Genomic DNA, 13,678 nt, shown 5'->3' on the forward strand with positions numbered 1-13,678 from the left:
TGACCTTCTAAAATTATGGTTCTGTGCTATATGTTAATTTTTAGGAGTTTTGCATACAGTGTAAATGATCACTTCATAAATGTGACCCTATGCCAATAGTGCTTGGGCTATCCACCCATGGTTACAGAACCTCAAGAACATGCTTCTTCCTTTTCCATTTTGTTATTTTTGCTGGGTTTTTTCCCCCACATCGAATTCTTTCTTCTATGACAGACTTGTATTACAAATCATATAGTTTCTTCCCCATTCTCAAATTTATATGTTAAAGCCTTGACTCTCCCCATTGGGACTGCCTATGGATAATGGGCCTTTGAAAGAGGTAATTAAACTTAAAGTCATGGCTTGCTATGGTCTGATTATCAATTCTATCCTCCAAATTTCAGATTAATACTTTCCAGAAATGTGAGAAATAAATTTCTATCATAAAAAATCCATTTCTTGCACTTTGAAGATTCCATTTTTCCCATGGATTCAGATTTGAGCACCCCTTTCATTGATGCATTTGAATTGATTCTTGCAGAAACTTCTGGAAGTCTCTCCCAAAGAAAAGATTGATTATAGGACTTTCACAGAAGATCACATCTAATTTGAGATCTTCCTGGTTTAGTTCATGGGCTGGAATTTTGGCATATATAATATGTATATTTTAAAGTCTGGGTAATAGGCTTTTCATTCAAACATTTATTGAGCATTAGATGGACTCTTTAGTGGAAGTTATATCTTTTTGAGGAAAATTCCTTCTTTATTTTTGTTAATTTATTGCATATATTTTCTAGTGTCTTTTTCCACGATTTCTTTAAGCAGAGTATTTCTTGGATTTATTTTATACTTTGGTTCTCATGGCCTTTTTGGCCTTCAGATACTTACTCAAATTCCTCTTTCAGGTTTTAGTATAAAATGTGTATTTTCTTCAGCACTGGAGAGATGGTGCAGGAGCTAAGAGTGCTTGTTGCTTTTTAGTGGACCTGGGTTCAATTTCCAACACTCCCTGAGCTGCTTACAACCCCCTGTAACCCCAATTTGAGGGGATCCTTCTGGCTTCGTGGGCACTGCACATACATGCTGCACAGACATATGTGTAGATGAAACAGCCACACATATACAATAATAAAATTTAAAAAGGAAGTCATCTTGAGAATACTTTCCACTCTCTGTTCTTTTCTGGAGCATTTACTTATTGTCATACGGATGAAACATCATAGAGGGAGTTGTCATTTGATGTCTCTTTTCTACCAGGCTTTGATGCTTTCATTGTTCCTTGGTTTCTTGTTATTCTTGGTGGCGTATTAGCATTTAAATGGGGGAAAATCAACCGATGATCTAGAAGGTCAGTGTTCTTAACCTAATCTACTGGAACATCTCTTTCCCTGCTGAACTTTTTATTGACAGAGAAAATCATTTGGAAAATTCTCACAGGGAGAGCATGAGGATAAGATCTTGTCGTTTATAGTTTATAGGCTCAACATTAGAGCCTGGCATCAGGGCGAGAGTGAGAAGCCAGCATGTTCCCCAATTCTTCCAGTTTTTGTAGACTTTACTGGGCCACAGTGTCCATATATTTACTCACACATTGTTCTAGATGTTCCTTGGAGAATGTCTCTAGGACAAGATGAATTCTTGCTTTAGTTGTTTGTATGCCTTGATGACTCAGACTTGAGAAGAACAAGATGCAGAAAAGGCTTGTGAAGGACAGTTTTAAAAAACTTGAGCATGTGTAGCAGTGAACAGCCTTGTTGAGGCACCAGTGGAAGGGGAAGCCCTTGGTCCTGCCAAGGTTGTACCCCCAGTGTAGGGTATTGTTGGAGGGGCCATAGTAGGGGAAGGGTGGGGAGGGGAACACCCATATAGAAGGGGAGAGGGAGGGATTAGGGGGCTGATGGCCAGGAAACCAGGAGAGGGAATAACATTTGAAATGTAAATAAGAAATACCCAATTTAATAAAAATGGGAAAAAAGAAATGTAAATAAAAATAACCAATAAAAGAAGAAAAAAAAAACCTTGATACTCTTCTTACATTTTCTCAGGTCCCAGAAACAGAAATATGGCACAATAAAAAGTCCCACATGTCTAGATATATGACCAGGATGCATATTATAAGAAACTGGGGTAGAGAATCCAGGAAGAAGGGAAGCAGAATTTTGCTTGTGGATTTGGTATAAGCATGGCTGGGCACCATGTGCAGTTTAGAATCAACTTAGGATGGTTCTGTAGACTTCAGGCTGGGGATGGTCATTTGTTGCTTGGTAACTCAGCAGGGGATGGCCAAAGCAGAATGCTACTGTCTGTAATAGTTAAACTAGAGAAAGGATAGTGGTGCTGGATTTTATGTCACAGGAATGCTGGAAAGTCCTTACTATCTCCAAGAACTGGTTAATTCCCTCTTGAACATTCTCCATGTTTAACTTTTACAAATGTTGAAACATTGTAATATTAATATGTTCATTAAAATAAATTTAGTATTTAAATCCATTGATTTTTTTTTTGCCATTTCTTTCCATTCATGCTTTGGAAACACTAGATCTGCAGGAAAATGTTTTAGAAGAAAATCTAAGCCTTTGGCCCAGAACAAATATTGTGCCAGGAGTGAGCTGCTGCTCTGAAAATGAAATTCTGTCCTCAGTGTCTACCAGTTAGGCCTCCCATTAGCATGTTAGCTCACTAAGACTCTAAAGCACTATGAGACAAACCCTTGATGAAAAAGTCGTTCTGCGAAAACCCTGTTGCACTCTGGGTGTATCTTCTCAGGCCAGTCCTTCTTGTAGCTCCCAGGGTTCTCATCTTGGTAAGACTGTTGGTGGCTTTGCTTCCCTAGTTGTGTGTAGCACCATCCTACAGTGCCAAATACAACCAGCAGGGATGAAGCTTCTAGGTGATACCAGCTTGATTTCTCCATGTTTATGACTCCAGTAGGTGGTATCATATCCCATTTAATAGTAGGAATTTACCATCAAGTTCTAGAGAGGAACTAATAGCAATATCAAGAGTTTGTCATGTATGGAGGCCTATTCTAGACCAACAACTAGAAAAGAGAGAAACCTATAATTGGCATTCTGAATTTTATTTGATAGTCTTCAAATCCTAAGATAGGCATTGTCCCCCACAATAGGGTAAGCATTTAAACTCAATATATATAGAAAGTGTCTATAGTAGTAGGTTTTCATCCCCCATCCCACTATAACATGTATCCTGGACTCTCATTCCCACCTCATTTAACACTTCCTGCTCTATTACTTCCCTTCAAGCACCTATATTTTCTCTCTTCCATTGAAAACCCCCTTATGGCCCTTTACTAGCTTTCTGGTTTCTAAGGATGCTCATTTTTTTGTGTGTATGCATATATGTGTGTATGCATCCTCAGGGTAATTGAGATGTTAGAAGTATGATTGTATGTGCAAGTTAGTTTTGTATCTTGCCAAGATGCTGAGTTTGTTTAGTTTAGAATTTTTCTGATAAAGTTTTGAGGCACTCTAATGTATGGAATCAAGTCATCTGCAGACGGGGATGGCTTGACTTCTTTATGTGTTTGTATCCCTTTAATTCCCTTCTCTTGTCTTATTGCTCCAGCAAGTGCTTCAAGAACAATATTTAAGTGAGTGGGGATAGTGGGCATCCCTGTCTCTTCCTGACTTCAGTAAGGTGGCATCCAGCTTTTCTCCATGTTTGGTGTGAATATATATATATATATATATATATATATATATATATATATCTTTTATTATGTTGAGGTATGTTATCCTCTGGTCCTACTGTATCTAGAACTTTTATCATGAAGACAGACATGCTGGGGTTTTGTCAAAAAGCCCTTTCTTCACCTGTTGGGATGATCTTGTGCTGTTTGTCTTCTAGCACAGTTGTGTGGTTTAGTACATTTACTGACTAGTAGATGATGAATCATTGCTGCATCTCAGGATTAAAGCCCATTTTAACATGATGAATAATCTTTTCAATTTGTGTCTATATTATGTTTGCGTGTACTTTGTTGAACATTTTGATCTATGTTCATTAGGAATATTGTCTTATAGTTCTCTCTCTATGGGGGGTATGGGTATCTGGTATCTGTCTGTCTCTGTCTCTATCTCTCTGTCTCTGTCTGTCTGTCTCTCTGTTTCTATTTCTCTCTCCCCCCTTCCCTCCCTCCCCCCTCTCTCGATTCCCAATTTACATTGCATCCAGTTGCTTCTTTCAGGTGTGTCATGGTTACAAACATAGCTGCATGGGCTGTGGAAACACCGTCAGCCCAAACAATTCATCTCTGGCTTTCTAGAATACAGATGGCTTTGCTCTTTTTTTGTATGCATGTCTATTTTGCCTTTTTCTATACCATATTTGTCTTAAAATACAATTCTGGTAAAAAAAAATCTGAGAAAGGGATTGAAGGCATTCCTAGAGAAGGAAATGACTTTGATGTCTATTAGGAACAAACTGCTCTGGCCTTAGTCATTCAAGCAGCCAACCTAAATATAGCAGAACAAGGGGTTCTGGAGGTGGAAGATAACTGCCCTAATTGTTCTCTGGGAAATTTTAGCTAACTCATGATGATTAAGCTTTACTAGAAGATATTTGAAACAGGAAATGTTTCTGAGAAACCTAAAGCTTTAGCAGTTAAGAGAATTGAAGACCCCAAGGAAAAGGAACACTAGACCTAGACCAGGATGTCCACAGACAATACAAGGGACAAGAGAGAGAGAGGAAGAAATGTCTGGGTCTATTGGACTAGTGAGCAAAGATGAGAGCCACCTCAAGTTAAGATCTATAAAAGTAGAAAGTTTCTTCCAGAAATATTATTGGAGAAAACTGGAAGATACATGTATGATGAAAAAGATAAGGGATAGGCAGAAGAACTTGGGCACCATGAGATGTCTGTTGGATTAGTGAATTGACCCTTCTGGAAAGATTGGAACCTTCTGGCACCACCTGCGTAAGTAAATTAGGGTACAAGTTTTTAAGAGATAGAATTCAGGCTTGGAAAGGGGCCCTGGGGGAAGCTGTGAGAGGGATTAATATTGCATATGGGAAAGAGTTAGAAAAACATTGTAGAAACAGATATTTGGATAAGCTCAATAAACTTGTTGAAGATATCTTGCAGATTTAGATACGCTAAAAATGTTACCATTACCCTGACCTTTCTGTTCTCACGCTAATGCTGTAAGCACAAGTTCATGCCCAGGTGACCTGTGATTTGCTAGCTTTTCTGAGAGCTAAAAGTTAACATATAACTTGCTTTAGCACACACTGAACTGTGACTGTGCACACATTGTGCTTTCTGGTGACATGGTTACATGAGGGTTTTTGTTGGGGAAATAAATGAGTTTAAGGAAAATAATGGAAAGACTTTTGATTATGTATTATTGTATAACAAGGAAGTGTGTAACCAAAAAAAGACTGAGGTGAACTGAGAGTGGAGAGAGAGAGAGAAAGAGAGAGAGAGAGAGAGAGAGAGAGAGAGAGAGAGAGAGATCTGTCTCTAAGCGCAGTTTCAGAACAGCAATGAGTCACCTGCCAGCTTGCACCTGCATCCTTGTCTGAGAGACTGATTTCTCCCCAATCCAATCCTCCCATTCTCGAGACCCCAAAACAACTGAGGCTGGACCCTCAGTTAGCGATCCACTTTCTGATTTAAAAATATTTATATGTATTTTAAAAGAAAATGTATACATGGAATTATAAAGTAGAGTACTGGATTCCCAGTTAATTTTAGAACAAAAGCAGTCTACACCTGAAATACTTGAAAAAACTCTTGGGAAAATCAAGTCTCCCAGAGAAAGGACCTCATAACATATTGCAAAGTTTTACTGTTGATCTTTATCTGGCTATGTCCTGCATCATTGCCATGTGCTCTGAGCTGCTAACATGATCTGTTATCAAACCAAGATGGTTGTAATCAAACCAATCAAGCTATTTATCAAGCTATTCATAGAGAAGACCATCCTTAGTGGAAGAGTGGTATGACTTGAGCAGGTCCTAAAGGTATGAATAACTTATCGTGCATGAGTCCTCAATGCACTATGTCCTTTCCCTGTCATTTCTGATTCCTCCTCAAAGAACAATGAACCTAGATTGTGTCTTATATTTTCAGTTGAAGCAAGTGGTCAGATGCATGCAGTCCAAACCACTGTATGTGTGTTACTCAAAATGCCTGGATCCAGTTGTCCTTGGAAGAAATTCTTTTATAATAGGTAATTTTTACCTAATTACTAGAGGTAAAGGGTAAAGTTGCTGTGGCAGATTGAGGAGACAGGAGTGTTGTGTGCCTCATCAAGTGCTTTAGAGAATTTATTTTAAGAAAGGCTATTGTGATCGGTATTCATGCTCTTCTGAGTCTCTCTCTATAGGTCTACGGGGCTAATGGTGAGGGATGACTGACATTTGATGTGACTGTTTCCTTACAGGGATTTATTATATGTACCTAAGCTATGGTGCTATGACATTAAAACTGCTGATTTGAAAACCCAGGCATTTGCTCTAGAGTATGAGAATCAGACAGGGTAGTTTTAATGACAGAACAGCTTTAAGGCTGAACATTTTAAGTCCTGGCAGTCATGGTTCCTCAGATGATCCCCAACTGTGAGCTTACTACATCAGTGGGGCTATTCTCTGGCAGGCCATGAGAGACCCTAGAGTCTTGACCCACTGGCCATATCAGCTATGCCGGAGCCACCTGGACTCTCATCCCTCTCATGTGGGCTTGCTTATGAGAACCCAGTGATTATGAGATTTCTAAAGCAATTACATCATTGCTATTGAGAATGTTCACCTTTGAACCTCACATTTGTTACCCTCTTATGAGTTGACTCAGAAGACTTATTTAGCTGGAGGAAATTATGCTTCCAAGAACACTTTATTAGAAGAGTGTTTCTAGATTATTCAGTTGGGCTCTGGGTTCTGTCATTTATTCTCAGTTGGATGGTAGCAAATGGTTAATTCCCCCATAACACATGCCAACCTGATACTCAAGTCTGTCTCCCTGAGTGGAGCACAAGTGCCTCCATGATTTATGGTTGGGGATCACCACAACATGAATTATTGAGTTTCAGCATTAGAAAGGTAGAGAACCACTGCTCTAAAGAACTAGTGTTATCTAAGTGGACAAGAAAACACATTTGTTTGTTTTCAAAACTACTGAAGAGAGGAATAAGTTGGCTATTTCCTTTTAACCCAATGTCAAATTTACAGATAAATATTCTCTATTTTTTTTAAACTAGTCAAATTCATCAATGGATGGATTAAAATTTTTTTTTATTAACTTGAGTATTTCTTATATACATTTCGAGTGTTATTCCCTTTCCCGGTTTCCGGGCAAACATCCCCCTCCCCCCTCCCCTTCCTTATGGGTGTTCCCCTCCCAACCCTCCCCCCATTGCCGCCCTCCCCCCATAGACTAGTTCACTGGGGGTTCAGTCTTAGCAGGACCCAGGGCTTCCCCTTCCACTGGTGCTCTTACTAGGATATTCATTGCTACCTATGGGGTCAGAGTCCAGGGTCAGTCCATGTATAGTCTTTAGGTAGTGGCTTAGTTCCTGGAAGCTCTGGTTGCTTGGCATTGTTGTACTTTTGGGGTCTCGAGCCCCTTCAAGCTCTTCCAGTTCTTTCTCTGATTCCTTCAATAGGGGACCTATTAAGTTCAGTGGTTTGCTGCTGGCATTCGCCTCTGTATTTGCTGTATTCTGGCTGTGTCTCTCAGGAGCGATCTACATCCGGCTCCTGTCGGTCTGCACTTCTTTGCTTCATCCATCTTGTCTAATTGGGTGGCTGTATATGTATGGGCCACATGTGGGGCAGGCTCTGAATGGGTGTTCCTTAAGTCTCTGTTTTAATCTTTGCCTCTCCCTTCCCTGCCAAGGGTATTCTTTTTCCTCATTTAAAGAAGGAGTGAAGCATTCACATTTTGATCATCTGTCTTGAGTTTCGTTTGTTCTAGGGATCTAGGGTAATTCAAGCATTTGGGCTAATAGCCACTTATCAATGAGTGCATACCATGTATGTCTTTCTGTGATTGGGTTAGCTCACTCAGGATGATATTTTCCAGTTCCAACCATTTGCCTACGAATTTCATAAACTCGTTGTTTTTGATAGCTGCGTAATATTCCATTGTGTAGATGTACCACATTTTCTGTATCCATTCCTCTGTTGAAGGGCATCTGGGTTCTTTCCAGTTTCTGGCTATTATAAATAAGGCTGCGATGAACATAGTGGAGCACGTGTCTCTTTTATATGTTGAGGCATCTTTTGGGTATATGCCCAAGAGAGGTATGGCTGGATCCTCAGGCAGTTCAATGTCCAATTTTCTGAGGAACCTCCAGACTGATTTCCAGAATGGTTTTACCAGTCTGCAATCCCACCAACAATGGAGGAGTGTTCCTCTTTCTCCACATCCTCGCCAGCATCTGCTGTCACCTGAGTTTTTGATCTTAGCCATTCTCACTGGTGTGAGGTGAAATCTCAGGGTTGTTTTGATTTGCATTTCCCTTATGACTAAAGATGTTGAACGTTTCTTTAGGTGTTTCTCAGCCATTCGGCATTCCTCAGCTGTGAATTCTTTGTTTAGCTCTGAACCCCATTTTTTAATAGGGTTATTTGTTTCCCTGCGGTCTAACTTCTTGAGTTCTTTGTATATTTTGGATATAAGGCCTCTATCTGTTGTAGGATTGGTAAAGATCTTTTCCCAATCTGTTGGTTGCCGTTTTGTCCTAACCACAGTGTCCTTTGCCTTACAGAAGCTTTGCAGTTTTATGAGATCCCATTTGTCGATTCTTGATCTTAGAGCATAAGCCATTGGTGTTTTGTTCAAGAAATTTTTTCCAGTGCCCATGTGTTCCAGATGCTTCCCTAGTTTTTCTTCTATTAGTTTGAGTGTGTCTGGTTTGATGTGGAGGTCCTTGATCCACTTGGACTTAAGCTTTGTACAGGGTGATAAGCATGGATCGATCTGCATTCTTCTACATTTTGCCCTCCAGTTGAACCAGCACCATTTGCTGAAAATGCTATCTTTTTTCCATTGGATGGTTTTGGCTCCTTTGTCAAAAATCAAGTGACCATAGGTGTGTGGGTTCATTTCTGGGTCTTCAATTCTATTCCATTGGTCTATCTGTCTGTCTCTGTACCAATACCATGCAGTTTTTATCACTATTGCTCTGTAATACTGCTTGAGTTCAGGGATAGTGATTCCCCCTGAAGTCCTTTTATTGTTGAGGATAGCTTTAGCTATCCTGGGTTTTTTGTTATTCCAGATGAATTTGCAAATTGTTCTGTCTAACTCTTTGAAGAATTGGATTGGTATTTTGATGGGGATTGCATTGAATCTGTAGATAGCTTTTGGTAAAATGGCCATTTTTACTATATTAATCCTGCCAATCCATGAGCATGGGAGATCTTTCCATCTTCTGAGGTCTTCTTCAATTTCTTTCCTCAGTGTCTTGAAGTTCTTATTGTACAGATCTTTTACTTGCTTGGTTAAAGTCACACCGAGGTACTTTATATTATTTGGGTCTATTATGAAGGGTGTCGTTTCCCTAATTTCTTTCTCGGCTTGTTTCTCTTTTGTATAGAGGAAGGCAACTGATTTATTTGAGTTAATTTTATACCCAGCCACTTTGCTGAAGTTGTTTATCAGCTTTAGTAGTTCTCTGGTGGAACTTTTGGGATCACTTAAATATACTATCATGTCGTCTGATATTTTGACCTCTTCTTTTCCGATCTGTATCCCCTTGACCTCCTTTTGTTGTCTGATTGCTCTGGCTAGAACTTCAAGAACTATATTGAATAAGTAGGGAGAGAGTGGGCAGCCTTGTCTAGTCCCTGATTTTAGTGGGATTGCTTCAAGTTTCTCTCCATTTAGTTTAATGTTAGCAACTGGTTTGCTGTATATGGCTTTTACTATGTTTAGGTATGGGCCTTGAATACCTATTCTTTCCAGGACTTTTATCATGAAGGGGTGTTGAATTTTGTCAAATGCTTTCTCAGCATCTAATGAAATGATCATGTGGTTCTGTTCTTTCAGTTTGTTTATATAATGGATCACGTTGATGGTTTTCCTTATATTAAACCATCCCTGCATGCCTGGGATGAAGCCTACTTGATCATGGTGGATGATTGTTTTGATGTGCTCTTGAATTCGGTTTGCCAGAATTTTATTGAGTATTTTTGCGTCGATATTCATAAGGGAAATTGGTCTGAAGTTCTCTTTCTTTGTTGTGTCTTTGTGTGGTTTAGGTATAAGAGTAATTGTGGCTTCGTAGAAGGAATTCGGTAGGGCTCCATCTGTTTCAATTTTGTGGAATAGTTTGGATAATATTGGTATGAGGTCTTCTATGAAGGTTTGATAGAATTCTGCACTAAACCCGTCTGGACCTGGGCTCTTTTTGGTTGGGAGACCTTTAATGACTGCTTCTATTTCCTTAGGAGTTATGGGGTTGTTTAACTGGTTTATCTGTTCCTGATTTAACTTCGATACCTGGTATCTGTCTAGGAAATTGTCCATTTCCTGAAGATTTTCAAGTTTTGTTGAATATAGGTTTTTATAGTAAGATCTGATGATTTTTTGAATTTCCTCTGAATCTGTAGTTATGTCTCCCTTTTCATTTATGATTTTCTTAATTTGGACGCACTCTCTGTGTCCTCTCGTTAGTCTGGCTAAGGGTTTATCTATCTTGTTGATTTTCTCAAAGAACCAACTTTTGGTTCTGTTGATTCTTTCTATGGTCCTTTTTGTTTCTACTTGGTTGATTTCAGCTCTGAGTTTGATTATTTCCTGCCTTCTACTCCTCCTGGGTGTATTTGCTTCTTTTTGTTCTAGAGCTTTTAGGTGTGCTGTCAAGCTGCTGACATATGCTCTTTCCTGTTTCTTTCTGCAGGCACTCAGCGCTATGAGTTTTCCTCTTAGCACAGCTTTCATTGTGTCCCATAAGTTTGGGTATGTTGTACCTTCATTTTCATTAAATTCTAAAAAGTTTTTAATTTCTTTCTTTATTTCTTCCTTGACCAGGTTATCATTGAGTAGAGCATTGTTCAATTTCCACGTATATGTGGGCATTCTTCCCTTATTGTTATTGAAGACCAGTTTTAGGCCGTGGTGGTCCGATAGCAGGCATGGGATTATTTCTATCTTTCTGTACCTGTTGAGGCCCGTTTTTTGACCAATTATATGGTCAATTTTGGAGAAAGTACCATGAGGAGCTGAGAAGAAGGTATATCCTTTTGCTTTAGGATAGAATGTTCTATAAATATCCGTTAAGTCCATTTGGCTCATGACTTCTCTTAGTCTGTCTACATCTCTGTTTAATTTCTGTTTCCATGATCTGTCCATTGATGAGAGTGGGGTGTTGAAATCTCCCACTATTATTGTGTGAGGTGCAATGTGTGTTTTGAGCTTTAGTAAGGTTTCTTTTACATATGTAGGTGCCCTTGTATTTGGGGCATAGATATTTAGGATTGAGACTTCATCTTGGTGGATTTTCTCTTTTATATGTTGAGGCATCTTTTGGGTATATGCCCAAGAGAGGTATAGCTGGATCCTCAGGCAGTTCAATGTCCAATTTTCTGAGGAACCTCCAGACTGATTTCCAGAATGGTTTTACCAGTCTGCAATCCCACCAACAATGGAGGAGTGTTCCTCTTTCTCCACATCCTCGCCAGCATCTGCTGTCACCTGAGTTTTTGATCTTAGCCAATCGCACTGGTGTGAGGTGAAATCTCAGGGTTGTTTTGATTTGCATTTCCCTTATGACTAAAGATGTTGAACATTTCTTTAGGTGTTTCTCAGCCATTCGGCATTCCTCAGCTGTGAATTCTTTGTTTAGCTCTGAACCCCATTTTTTTAATAGGGTTATTTGTTTCCCTGCGGTTTAACTTCTTGAGTTCTTTGTATATTTTGGATATAAGGCCTCTATCTGTTGTAGGATTGGTAAAGATCTTTTCCCAATCTGTTGGTTGCCGTTTTGTCCTAACCACAGTGTCCTTTGCCTTACAGAAGCTTTGCAGTTTTATGAGATCCCATTTGTCGATTCTTGATCTTAGAGCATAAGCCATTGGTGTTTTGTTCAGGAAATTTTTTCCAGTGCCCATGTGTTCCAGATGTTTCCCTAGTTTTTCTTCTATTAATTTGAGTGTGTCTGGTTTGATGTGGAGGTCCTTGATCCACTTGGACTTAAGCTTTGTACAGGGTGATAAGCATGGATCGATCTGCATTCTTCTACATGTTGCCCTCCAGTTGAACCAGCACCATTTGCTGAAAATGCTATCTTTTTTCCATTGGATGGTTTTGGCTCCTTTGTCAAAAATCAAGTGCCCATAGGTGTGTGGGTTCATTTCTGGGTCTTCAATTCTATTCCATTGGTCTATCTGTCTGTCTCTGTGCCAATACCATGCAGTTTTTATCACTATTGCTCTGTAATACTGCTTGAGTTCAGGGATAGTGATTCCCCCTGAAGTCCTTTTATTGTTGAGGATAGCTTTAGCTATCCTGGGTTTTTTGTTATTCCAGATGAATTTGCAAATTGTTCTGTCTAACTCTTTGAAGAATTGGATTGGTATTTTGATGGGGATTGCATTGAATCTGTAGATAGCTTTTGGTAAAATGGCCATTTTTACTATATTAATCCTGCCAATCCATGAGCATGGGAGATCTTTCCATCTTCTGAGGTCTTCTTCAATTTCTTTCCTCAGTGTCTTGAAGTTCTTATTGTACAGATCTTTTACTTGCTTGGTTAAAGTCACACCGAGGTACTTTATATTATTTGGGTCTATTATGAAGGGTGTCGTTTCCCTAATTTCTTTCTCGGCTTGTTTCTCTTTTGTATAGAGGAAGGCAACTGATTTATTTGAGTTAATTTTATACCCAGCCACTTTGCTGAAGTTGTTTATCAGCTTTAGTAGTTCTCTGGTGGAACTTTTGGGATCACTTAAATATACTATCATGTCATCTGCAAATAGTGATATTTTGACCTCTTCTTTTCCGATCTGTATCCCCTTGACCTCCTTTTGTTGTCTGATTGCTCTGGCTAGAACTTCAAGAACTATATTGAATAAGTAGGGAGAGAGTGGGCAGCCTTGTCTAGTACCTGATTTTAGTGGGATTGCTTCAAGTTTCTCTCCATTTAGTTTAATGTTAGCAACTGGTTTGCTGTATATGGCTTTTACTATGTTTAGGTATGGGCCTTGAATTCCTATTCTTTCCAGGACTTTTATCATGAAGGGGTGTTGAATTTTGTCAAATGCTTTCTCAGCATCTAATGAAATGATCATGTGGTTCTGTTCTTTCAGTTTGTTTATATAATGGATCACGTTGATGGTTTTCCGTATATTAAACCATCCCTGCATGCCTGGGATGAAGCCTACTTGATCATGGTGGAGGATTGTTTTGATGTGCTCTTGAATTCGGTTTGCCAGAATTTTATTGAGTATTTTTGCGTCGATATTCATAAGGGAAATTGGTCTGAAGTTCTCTTTCTTTGTTGTGTCTTTGTGTGGTTTAGGTATAAGAGTAATTGTGGCTTCGTAGAAGGAATTCGGTAGGGCTCCATCTGTTTCAATTTTGTGGAATAGTTTGGATAATATTGGTATGAGGTCTTCTATGAAGGTTTGATAGAATTCTGCACTAAACACGTCTGGACCTGGGCTCTTTTTGGTTGGGAGACCTTTAATGACTGCTTCTATTTCCTTAGGAGTTATGGGGTTGTTTAAC

This window comes from Rattus norvegicus, chromosome 16, assembly GCF_036323735.1.
Source record: "Rattus norvegicus strain BN/NHsdMcwi chromosome 16, GRCr8, whole genome shotgun sequence".
NCBI classification, from domain to species: domain Eukaryota; kingdom Metazoa; phylum Chordata; class Mammalia; order Rodentia; family Muridae; genus Rattus; species Rattus norvegicus.